This window comes from Chrysemys picta, chromosome 4 (assembly GCF_011386835.1).
Source record: "Chrysemys picta bellii isolate R12L10 chromosome 4, ASM1138683v2, whole genome shotgun sequence".
Lineage (NCBI taxonomy): Eukaryota > Metazoa > Chordata > Testudines > Emydidae > Chrysemys > Chrysemys picta.
The window spans coordinates 63,843,305-63,854,046 of NC_088794.1; the positions used below are offsets into that span (position 1 = coordinate 63,843,305).

General features: G+C 48.8%; 1 pseudogene; it reads right to left on the bottom strand.

Annotated features, from left to right (window-relative positions):
* The window catches only part of LOC112058645 (zinc finger protein ZFP2-like), a 30,040-nt pseudogene extending 19,539 nt beyond the window's left edge, over positions 1-10,501 (bottom strand).
* Positions 10,502-10,742: the final 241 nt, after the last annotated feature.

The following is a 10,742-nucleotide window of genomic DNA, read 5'->3' on the forward strand; positions in this document are numbered from 1 at the left end:
AACAGTGAAATCCTTGCTGATCTTAAACGCAAAAAAGAGGCTTATAAGAAGTGGAAGATTGGACAAATGACCAGGGAGGAGTATAAAAATATTGCTCAGGCGTGCAGGAGTGAAATCAGGAAGGCCAAATCACACTTGGAGTTGCAGTTAGCAAGAGATGTTAAGAGTAACAAGAAGGGTTTCTTCAGGTATGTTAGCAACAAGAAGAAAATCAAGGAAAGTGTGGGCCCCTTACTGAATGAGGGAGGCAACCTAGTGACCGAGGATGTGGAAAAAGCTAATGTACTCAATGATTTTTTTGCCTCTGTCTTCACGCACAAGGTCAGCTCCCAGATTGCTGCACTGGGCAGTACAGCATGGGGAGAAGGTGACCAGCCCTCTGTGGAGAAAGAAGTGGTTCGGGACTATTTAGAAAAACTGGACGTGCACAAGTCCATGGGGCCGGATGCGCTGCATCCGAGGGTGCTAAAGGAGTTGGCGGGTGAGATTGCAGAGCCATTAGCCATTATTTTTGAAAACTCATGGCGATCGGGGGAGGTCCCAGATGACTGGAGAAAGGCTAATGTAGTGCCCATCTTTAAAAAAGGGAGGAAGGAGGATCCGGGGAACTACAGGCCAGTCAGCCTCACCTCAGTCCCTGGAAAAATTATGGAGCAGGTCCTCAAGGAATCAATTATGAAACATTTAGAGGAAAGGAAAGTGATCAGGAACAGTCAGCATGGATTCACGAAGGGGAAGTCGTGCCTGACTAACCTAATTGCCTTCTATGATGAGATAACTGGCTCTGTGGATGAGGGGAAAGCAGTGGATGTGTTATTTCTTGACTTTAGCAAAGCTTTTGATACTGTCTCCCACAGTATTCTTGCCACCAAGTTAAAGAAGTATGGGCTGGATGAATGGACTGTAAGGTGGATAGAAAGCTGGCTAGATCGTCGGGCTCAGCGGGTAGTGATCAATGGCTCCATGTCTAGTTGGCAGCCGGTTTCAAGTGGAGTGCCCCAAGGGTCGGTCCTGGGGCCGGTTTTGTTTAATATCTTTATTAATGATCTGGAGGATGGGGTGGACTGCACTCTCAGCAAGTTTGCAGATGACACTAAACTAGGAGGCGTGGTAGATACACTAGAGGGTAGGGATCGGATACAGAGGGACCTAGACAAATTAGAGGATTGGGCAGAAAAAAACCTGATGAGGTTCAACAAGGACAAGTGCAGAGTCCTGCACTTAGGACGGAAGAATCCCATGCACTGCTACAGACTAGGGACCGAATGGCTAGGTAGCAGTTCTGCTGAAAAGGACCTAGGGGTCACAGTGGACGAGAAGCTGGATATGAGTCAACAGTGTGCTCTTGTTGCCAAGAAGGCTAACGGCATTTTGGGCTGTATAAGTAGGGGCATTGCCAGCAGATCGAGGAACGTGATCGTTCCCCTTTATTCGACATTGGTGAGGCCTCATCTGGAATACTGTGTCCAGTTTTGGGCCCCACACTACAAGAAGGACGTGGAAAAATTGGAAAGAGTCCAGCGGAGGGCAACAAAAATGATTAGGGGTCTGGAGTATATGACTTATGAGGAGAGGCTGAGAGAACTGGGATTGTTTAGTCTCCAGAAGAGAAGAATGAGGGGGGATTTGATAGCAGCCTTCAACTACCTGAAGGGGGGTTCCAAAGAGGATGGAGTTCGGCTGTTCTCAGTGGTGGCAGATGACAGAACAAGGAGCAATGGTCTCAAGTTGCGGTGGGGGAAGTCCAGGTTGGATATCAGGAAAAACTATTTCACTAGGAGGGTGGTGAAACACTGGAATGCGTTACCTAGGGAGGTGGTGGAGTCTCCTTCCTTGGAGGTTTTTAAGGCCCGGCTTGACAAAGCCCTGGCTGGGATGATTTAGCTGGGAATTGGTCCTGCTTTGAGCAGGGGGTTGGACTAGATGACCTCTTGAGGTCCCTTCCAACTCTGATATTCTATGATTCTAGGGAGCAGGTTTAGTGCTACAGCTGATCAAGGGACAGAAAGAAAAACAGTTTTACTAAGTCAATCTGGTTCTGGAACAAGATACTTTTTTTCTTGTAATCGAAATTGTTGGTGATATTTCCCCCCGCCCCCCCAAGTCATGTGACTATTGGAAAATCTCCGCTTTTTAAAAAAGTTATTTTCTGATCTTCATGGTTGGGGAGAAAAGCTGGGAAAATTACTCCAAATGGCTCAGAATCGTGACTAAACAGACCCTTCCATTTACGATTTTCAACCTCTCATGATGTTTTTAAGCCATGATTATTCTGGGGGCTGGCTCGTGATTTTTGAATGCTTAGAGTGGCCATGCTGCTGGGGTTAAATTTTGGAGATATTTGTGAACCCACTCCAATCCCAGTGGAGTTGGTGGAATTTGTTCATGTGTCTCACAGTTGTGAAGGGTTTAGGAATCCACCAGAGGCTGAACTTATAGCCAGAATTCTAAGGCTAAGGTGTAATTCATTGGCTTAATGCCTGAGGCCATGTCTCCCTCTAGTGCACAGCCCTGGCTACTACAATACCCACTGCTCACTCACAGCTGGGGGAGTTACCCCTTTAGCTCAGGGTAGCATGGCATCATGCATTGGGGTTGGGATTGGGGCTAACGGACGAGAGCTGGTCAGGAAATGATTTGTTTGTCCCCATGAAATGTTTTAATGAAAACATGGTTGGGAAAAATGTGTTTCCTTGAAATTTTTCATCTAAACTTTTGTGGAAAATGTTCAGGGTTTTTGTCAACAAACCTAAAGCTGAGAAAATTTGGGTTCCCAAAACCCAAACAGTTTCCAGGTATTTTTCAATGCCATGGAAATTTCTAGGGGAAAAAAAATGTTTTGTCAACAACAACAACAAAAGACCAGGGGGATGGGACGGGACAGGACGACATTTCCCACCTAAAAGTCTTTGGATGGCCAGCATCTGATCAGCTTTGGAAGACAGTCACGTGCCCAAATTCCTTCAGATCCTGTAATAATCACCTTTGGGGGCTGAGAACCCATGGGTTGGGTATACAAGAATAAACAACACATCACAATGGAATTGGCTCCTTGGTTTTCAAGCCTTTTTGGAAGTGTCACACAATTGCTCCTATTTGATTGAAACCTCCCTGGTTTTATATATGTAATATGAAAAGTAATGTTTTCCTCCATTCTTTTCCCAAAACTTTTGTGTGTTCATTTTTTTAGAAAACCAACACTTAAAAATAATACTTAGGGAAGATTAGAAATAACAACCTACACTTTTTGTTTTATTTGTTACAACACAAAACAAAAAATAAAAACCAAGGAAAGGTTTTTCTTCACCAGGCAAAAAACTTTGTTAACTACAGGAGTCTAACAACAGTATCACAAATTAAGGGATAGCCATTAATAACCTTAACTCCGCCCTTCAGGAAGTATTTTGTTAAAGACTGGGCTACTGTTGTTAGGACTCCTCCATTTGGATTTGGATGTTAGGAGTTAGACTTCCCAGCTGGGATTTTTCAAAGGAGTTGAAGAGAATTTGGTTTCTAAATTCAATGGGATTGAATTAATTAGAGTGAATTGACATTTTGTAAGCAAAACCTATTCCTGGCAAAAAATGAAGTTGAGTGAAAAATTGAGTTTTTCTCATGAAAACGTTATTTTCAACAAAACATTTTGACTGGTGATTACAAAATGCACATTTCTGTTTAATTTCCAATTGGATTTTTTTGCTTTGCTCTCCTCACCTCAAACACACTTTCTGTCTCACTTCTACTTTCACCCATCATTTGCAGTGAGGAAAAAAAGGGGAGAAAATAACCCCAAAATCCCCAAATTGAAAACTTTTTTTAAAAATCCAGACTGAAATTGTGATTTGAAAATAAAATGTTTCTTTCTTTCTCAAAAATATTTTAACCAGTTCTAGATCAGATTTCCTGAGGGGATTTCAAGATCTTTTGTATGCTGGAAATCTGCCCTGATTCAAGACATCAGCTGCACCAATAGAAGTAGTGATTTCCATAGTCTTCCTTAGGGGGTTACATTGGGACGGGTACATGACGAGCAGCTGCAATCAGCAGAAATCCCAATTTAAACAATGTTTGGGTTAAACTCTTCTTTCCTGAATCCTCTGTATTTATTAGGCGCCACTTTAGAGACACCTGTGAACCTCTTCTCAGATGTATCTGGCACCTGGCTGCTTCTTGTGAAGTGTTGATAGAAGCCGTCATTGCTATGATCCTTTCAGGATTGGACCTCTGTGGCCTAAAAGGTGACCCAGTTTGGGACATCCTTAAAAGGGCCTGATTCTGAATAAAGTGTTGATCACTTTTCCTCCCAAAATCAGGACCCCTTTAAGGTACTGAGCTGGGGCGCACACAGCCTTAAAATCTCTAGTCACTTCTGAAAATCTTGGCAGAAGGGATTAAGTCCAAACTCCCAAATATCATAGAATACCAGGGTTGGAAAGGACCTCAGGAGGTCATCTAGTCCAACCCCCTGCTCAAAGGGAGACCAATCCCCAGACAGATTTTTGCCCCACATCCCTAAATAGCCACCTCAAGGATTGAATTCACAACCCTGGGTTTAGTAGGCCAATGCTCAAACCACTGAGCTATCCCTCCTCCCTATCGGGGGTATTTGTTCACTTTTAGCTACAGGATTCTAACAACACTCATAGACTCATAGACTCATAGACTTTAAGGTCAGAAGGGACCATTATGATCATCTGGTCTGACCCCCTGCATGCTGCAGGCCACAAAACCCTTCCCTGGACTCTGCCATTGAAGTCCCCAATCCTGTGTTTTAGTGACTTCAGTCGGCAGAGACCCTCCTGCTAGCAATCCGTGCCCCATGCTGCGGAGGAAGGCGAAAAACCTCCAGAGGCTCAGCCAATTTACCCTGGAGGAAAATTCCTTCCCGACCCCAAATATGGCGATCAGTAAGACCCCGAGCATGTAGGCAAGAGTCTCTAGTCTGACCCCTGTTGGCCATTATACTATTTACGTACCATTGCTTGGTTTTCCTTCATAGAATCATAGAATCATAGAATATCAGAGTTGGAAGGGACCTCAAGAGGTCATCTAGTCCAACCCCCTGCTCAAAGCAGGACCAATTCCCAGCTAAATCATCCCAGCCACGGCTTTGTCAAGCCGGGCCTTAAAAACCTCCAAGGAAGGAGACTCCACCACCTCCCTAGGTAACGCATTCCAGTGTTTCACCACCCTCCTAGTGAAATAGTTTTTCCTGATATCCAACCTGGACCTCACCCACTGCAACTTGAGACCATTGCTCCTTGTTCTGTCGTCTGCCACCACTGAGAACAGCCGAGCTCCATCCTCTTTGGAACCCCCCTTCAGGTAGTTGAAGGCTGCTATCAAATCCCCCCTCATTCTTCTCTTCTGGAGACTAAACAATCCCAGTTCCCTCAGCCTCTCCTCATAAGTCATGTGCTCCAGACCCCTAATCATTTTTGTTGCCCTCCGCTGGACTCTTTCCAATTTTTCCACATCCTTCTTGTAGTGTGGGGCCCAAAACTGGACACAGTATTCCAGATGAGGCCTCACCAATGTCGAATAATTGGCTACTATGTCCTTGGCTACTATGTTTTACCATTAAACCATTCCCACCATCAGAAATGGAGGGATGTGCACTCATTACCTTAACTCTGCCCTGGAGGATGAATTTTGCTTTTAACTCAAGGACTCTACAATGATGCAGCAAATTAAGGGATATTTGTGATTAACCTTACCTGTGCCCGTCATGGGTTATATTTATCTGTGGGTTTAGCAACAACTGCTAGCATCTGATGTAGGGTTGCCAATCTTCCCGAATTGTCCTGGAGTCTCCAAGAATTAAAGATTCATCTTTAATTAAAGATTATGTCATGTGATGATACCTCCAGGAATATGTTCAACCAAAATTGGCAACCGTAATCTCATGAGGAGGTGAGACTTGGACATTACCACGCTGCATTTGGAGACCTTACTGTGTTCTACTTGCCAAACCCTCTTCCAAACTTTTTTTCCTTTGTAACATCTTTTTCAGTCCCTCCTTCATTTGCACCTTGGCATAAATCCTCTCTGTTTCAGTTACTCGTGTGTTTCTTTTTTCTCTTTATTCCATTGATTAGACTTGCCATTTCAATAAGCAGTTCCCTGCATTTTAGTCCTGGTTCTGGGTCAAGTTTTTATTTGTTTCTTTCTTTCTTTGGTGGTTTTTGTTATGGTTTAACAATTTTAACTCAGACATCTTTTCTCCAAACTGCTGCTTAGTCATTTGATTTCCCAAAAGAACAAAAAAGGTGTAAACAGTCTGATTCACAATCCCTTCAATGCTCAACTCAGCAGGTTTCCTTCCCAGGCCAGTGTCTTGCCACTAGACCATGCTGTCAAAGCTACTGAGAGAATGTGGCGGTGGTGAGGGGGGCAGAGTCAGAACTCTTGGGTTCGATTCCCAGTCTAGGGATGGGAGTAAGCGGTACAGGAATGTCTGTGCAGTTGTGATCCATACAGTGAGCTGTCAGATGCAGTGAATTCTCAGGCATCTCCAGCTCAGGTTCCCAATACATCATAACTGGTCTCCTGGGTCTGACATGGGGGCAGCTTGTCCCCTCCCCCTAGCAGCATCCTGGCATTCATCCAGGCTGGATTCAGCTGCTCCCTTCCAACCTCAGAACAAACAGATCCTTCCTCCATTGGAATGGGGCTCAGACCCAGATCTCCCCCACAGCTGTTCAGAGTGAATGTGCCAGAGCTATGTGCCAGCCGGACCCTACCCGCACCCCAGAGATCCTCGGAGCTAGCTCCCCACCCCATCTATAATACTGCCTTCCTGCTATGCTGACACTGTTTCCCTGAAAGAGCAACCCCCCACAAATGCTCCCTGTCACAGCTCCCATTTCAGGAGCAGACCCCATCTCCATTGAGCCAATTATTCCCAGCTCTGGGAAGGAAATGGGGTCTAGTGAGTTAGAGGGGGGATCGGAAAGGGGGAGTCAGGACTCCTGGTTTCTATCCCCAGCTCTGCGAAGGAAGTGGGGTCTAGTGGGTTAGAGTTGGGGGGAGATAGTGTAGTCACTCACACCTCCCCAGAGTACTGGATATTCCAGTACTTCCAGGAATGGTGTGCGCCCTCCTGCCAGCATGACTTGGGGGGAAATTCTTTCCTGACCACAAATGTGGTCGATCTTCAATTGGGTTCTGTTCTCTCTGAGTTTTGTGACTCTTTCGTTACAGAAGAGCCAAGTGCAGGGTTCTCAGGAGCGGCCAGCCCCCCTCTGGCCCAGGGGGCTCTGGGATTGAGGGCTTTGGTTTGGAGCGCAGGGTCCTTCCAGATTTCAGAGCTAACCCTCAAGGAAGCCAAGGTCTGCTGAGTCTGCAGGCAGGGCCGCCAGCCACAGAGACTCCAGGGGGGAGTGCAGTTTAGGAGGGCGTGACATAAAGTGCAACTAGGATGAGCATGGCTCAGTAGGCCGCTCCGGGGCTCAGTGTGTCGGCCGACCCCAGGTTTAACCTGGTAACAACAAAAACACAACAACGGGCCGTGGGCTTTTGTTTTTAATATAAACAAACCTGCTGCGTAGTCCAGCCTCAAGTGGCATTGGCTTGGGGTGGGAGGTGGCATAGACCCCTGGGCGAATTGAAGCACTGAGGGCAGGTCCAGCCTGCCTGATGCTGGTCTATACAGCAAAGAAGGGCCACTCCCCTGGGGCACCTCTGAGTTTGTCGCCATGGCGCAGCCCTGTTAGAAGCAGACTGGAGCCAGGGGCCAACATGGGCCCTATCTTCCTTGGGATGATGAAAGGAGAGAGCTCTGCCCCAGCAGGCCTAGCCTAAATTGGTGGTACTGGTGGGAGGAGCGTTTAGGAGACGGCGCTTCCTACTGGACGGAGAGTTCAGCACCAAGGCGGGGAAGGGAGGACTGGTGCGGCAAGATGCAGGAACCACCTTCCCTGGTGAGCTCTGATCCGAGCCATCTGATCCTGCTCCATGGGGTGCTGCTTGGCTCAGGGGTGCAGAGAATCCAGCCACCAGCCACTTGCTCCTGCCTTGTGCCCTGACTATTTCAGCTCACACCTGCCATGGCCCCAGCCCCAACCAACCCCCCGCCCTGCCTTCAGCTCCACCTAGGCCTACGCCCCCAGTGACCCTAGCTCTGTCCTGCCTGTCCCAGCAAGGGAGTATCTCCACACTCAGTAAGGTGGTGAGTCCTCTGGTGCCTGGCTAGGTTGGAGCTGACCCGGAAGGTACGGCCGCAGTCCTGGCACTGGTAGGGCCGCTCCCCGGTGTGGATTCTCTGGTGCCGGATGAAGTTGGAGCTGCCAGCGAAGGCGCGGCCACACTCCAGGCAGCGGTAGGGGCGCTCCCCAGTGTGGGTGCGGCAGTGCTCAGCGAAGGCAGTGCTCTGCCCAAATCTCTTGCCACAATCGGGGCAGTGGTGGGGCTTCTCACCGGCGTGGCTCCGGCGGTGCCGGGCCAGGGAGGAGACACTGGCGAAGACCGCCCCACACTCAGCACACTTGTAAGGTCGCTCCCCTGTGTGGCTCCGCACGTGCTTGACTAACGCAGCCCGGAGCCGGAAGCGCCGGCCACACTCGGGGCAGCCGTGAGGTCGCTCGCCACGGTGGATTAGCTGGTGCCGGCTGAGGTGGGTGGCGCGGGTGAAGCCCTGGCTGCACTGGTGGCAGCGGTAGGGGCGCTCCCCGGTGTGGGTGCGCTGGTGCTCCACCAGTAGGGAGCTGCGGTCAAAGCTGCGCCCGCACTGGGCACATGAGAACGGCCGCTCCCCCGAGTGGCTGCGCTGGTGAATGATCAAAAGTGAGTGGCTAGCAAAGCCTTTCCCACATTGGTGGCAGTGGTGGGATCTCTCCCCTACAGCATGTGTTCTTCGGTGCCTGGCCAGCCCCGCGCTCCCTGTGAAGCTCTCCCCACACTCGGGGCAGCACCAGGGCCCCTCACCCGCTGCATGGAGGCTCTGGTGCCGGCAGAGGTTGGAGCTCTGAGTGAAGCATTTCCCACACTGGGTGCAGCAGAAGGGACGCTCCCCCGTGTGGACCCGCTGGTGCTTCGTGAGGTTCGACCTGCGGCTGAAGCCCTTCCCGCACATGGGGCAGGCGATGGGGCTTCGGGTGCCACCCACTGACCCTTTGCTCATGCCACTCTTCACGCAAATGGAACCCGGAGGTCCGGGATCCTGCTGCCCTTCCACCCAGCCATTGCCCCCCTTGGGTCTACAGGACACATTCCCTTTGCATCTGGCTGCTTCCCTTTCATGCTGCAAAGTCTCTTCCTTGCTTCTACGCGGGATCTCGGCACCTGGAAGATGAGCCAGATGGGAGTCATTGCTGCACTGACGCCCAGAGGAGGTGCCAGGGGGCGGATCAGGAGTGGCCTGTAATAATCTATGGCTGCTCTAGATGTTTGTCTCCCTAATGTACGGAGGGTTACTGCAGCATCTATCGGGTCAGTTCCATATCCTGGCAGTCAGGAACCGTGGCTGGACAATAGCCCAGGTCAGAGCTCTTGAGATGCACACCCAGGACTAGCTACCTCTGCCCTCCCACCTCTGGTGGGCCAGACCCACCTTCCTAGGGCTGAGATCCAGATCCTCAAAGGTACTTCAAACTCCTAACTTCTACTGAAATCAATGGGAACCTTTGAGGATCTGTGTCTGAATCACTCCCGCCCCCATGAAGTGGGGAGGGGACAGTCAGAGACCGAGGGGAAGCGGGGGGGTTAAAGAGACGCACACTTCCTGAAAGACTGGTTTTGCATGTTGGTTAAGGGGGAGAAACTGCCTCCCTGGATCTCCAGAGCTGGGGGTGTCTCAAGGAAGCTAAGCCTGCCTAGCATGGAAGATGAGGGAGTTAGCTACCCTCTCCTCTTTATTCACCTGCTGGAGTGCCAGGAGTGAAATCAAAGGGTGGTCCCTCACAGATGGTCTCCGAGTACCCTCACCTTCTTGGGCGCCTCTTGGCATCTCCTGTTCCTTGGAGCACTGGGGGTCTGGGACTTGCAGCTCTTCCCATCGCTCCATGTGGGACACGAGGTCGGGTTTGGGAACGGGTACGCCTGCCCCTGGAACAGCAGAGAGGAGGCATCGGAGATTATCACAGCACTGAGAACTTCTTACTGTCACTAGCAACAGTAGCATGTAGAAATCCCAGCAGAGATCAGGGCCCCATTGTGCCAGGGACCCGCACGAGCATCCAGTGACCGAGTTTGGGGCTCTGTTGCCCGGGGTGCTGTATGGGCACGCAGTGGAAGAAACTCCCTGCCCTGAACAGCTTACTACTGTCTACTCTAAATAGACAAAGTGCAGGAGTATGAACTGAGGCCCGAAGAGGAAAAGTGATTTGTCCAAGGTCTATAGCAGAACCATGAATCAAACCCAGGAGTTCGGAATCCTTGTCCAGCTCTCAGCCAATGCCTGTGTCACAAGTTCTGTCCAATAAAAGTAGGGCTGTCAATTAATTGCAGTCAACGCAAGCAATTAACAGAAAACAAATTAATTAGATTTAAAAATAGTCATGATTAATCACTCTTTTAATCGCACTGTTAAACAATTATAGAATACCAATTTAAATGTATTATAAATATTTCTGGATTTTTTCTATATTTTCAAATATATTGATTTCAATTACAACACAGAATACAAAGTGTACAGGGCTCACTTTATATTAGTATTTTTGATTACAAATATTTGCACTGTAAAAAAGATAAACAGAAGAAATGGTATTTTTCAGTTCACCTCATACAAGTACTATAGCACAATC